Raw genomic sequence first — 1,574 nt, 5'->3', positions numbered from 1 at the left:
TCGCGGGCTCTCCAGCCGCCCCCGGCACCATGCTTGTCTCTTGTTCCGCAGCAGCATTCGGCGCCACTGCCGAAACTGCTGCTGTTTCTCGCTCCCCAGCCGCGTTCAGCGCGGCCGCCCCCGGCCGCAGCTCTGCAGAGCGGAAGCCGCTTCCGGGTTTTCCCACAGCAGCACTACTTCTGGGTTCGCCGCTGGCTGTGCCACTTCCCAGTTTAGAGCCGCGCCTCCTGCAGTCAGCGTGGGCCCAGCTGGCGGTGCCGGCCCAGTGCACCCCGTGCAGCAGGGTGCCTCTGGCATCCGCAGCAGCTGCTTTTGCAAGCTGAGCAATTCTCCCAGCTGCTGGCATATGTTTGGTAACTCTGTCAGCAAAGGCAGATACTGTATTAAAAGGTTGACAGCTCAGTTCTGCAGCAGTGCAGGACAGTCCAGCGCCAAGAAGGGCAGCGGACCACACCCAGGCAGTCTCGGTGCAGTCACGCCTGGTGCTATGCCGGCTGAGAAGGGACATCCAGGCAGCTTTTGCTCCGCTGGTGCATATGCAAACGGGCTAGGCGCTGGTCAGAGCAAATGGTTTACTCATGTGACTGGAATATTCTGCTAATATTTTCAATAGCAATTGTTTATTTGAAACAGAGAATGTTTTTATTAGCCAGCAAAATATTAATCATAGTAGAAGATGTTCACAAAGCAATAAATATGCTGGAGGTTAAGTATAAAGTATTTCTACATCAATTTTATTTGGATATAAAATTCTTCATTTAGATTATCAAATAACACTGCTGTTGATTAATGCAACTATATGATTTTACATGCAATACTTCAAATTCTACTTGGCCTTTGTAAGAGATTGATTTCATATTCAAAATCAAGCCATTAGGTCAGATTATGTTGAGAAAGACAGATGGGTACCTACAAGGTGCAAAATACTCTACAGTCAAGTATCCTAAGTGATCTTCTTCAGCAGCCCACCTTTTAAATAGGGCAATAGACTAGATAGAGACATAAAGAATATTGATAGTAGCTTTGGAGAAAAAAGCTAAATGCTTGCAATTTATTCTTTGCTACCACCTGAGAATATAGCTGCCCAAAATCAAGTTTAGTAACACCCTATGTGGGAAAAAAATAATCTACCTCATGATAGATAAATTAGATAAGTATGTGTTGCAGTGACCGCTGCTGTCCACTGCCCAGGCCAGCTCTAGCAGTGCGCAGCAGGAGTGGGGAGCAGCTGGAGGCACGGAGCTTTAAGGCCGCTCCTCCGAAGCCTCTGCTCTACCCAGGGGAGCTAAGGCTCCAGACACTGTAGCAGTCAGCAGCCCCCGAGGAGGGGAGAGATAAAAAGTAGCGAGGAGGCTTGCCCCGGGGGCTAATCCAACTTTATTGAAGGGAACTCACGGAGGACAAGCCCCGCCTGCAGTGAGCCCACGCCTTACAAAGGGGGGGGTGAACAAGGGGAGTACACCAACCAGGGACCAATAAGCGGATTAGGAGGGAGGGACGCTGAAGGGATGGACTCACATCTGGTCCAATGGTCTTGGTGGGTGGAGGGAGAGGGGTCACATGCCCCAGTGGGA

Source organism: Corvus brachyrhynchos, unplaced genomic scaffold (assembly GCF_000691975.1).
Source record: "Corvus brachyrhynchos isolate BGI_N302 unplaced genomic scaffold, ASM69197v1 scaffold36, whole genome shotgun sequence".
NCBI lineage: Eukaryota > Metazoa > Chordata > Aves > Passeriformes > Corvidae > Corvus > Corvus brachyrhynchos.
This window is presented reverse-complemented; position numbering follows the sequence as displayed.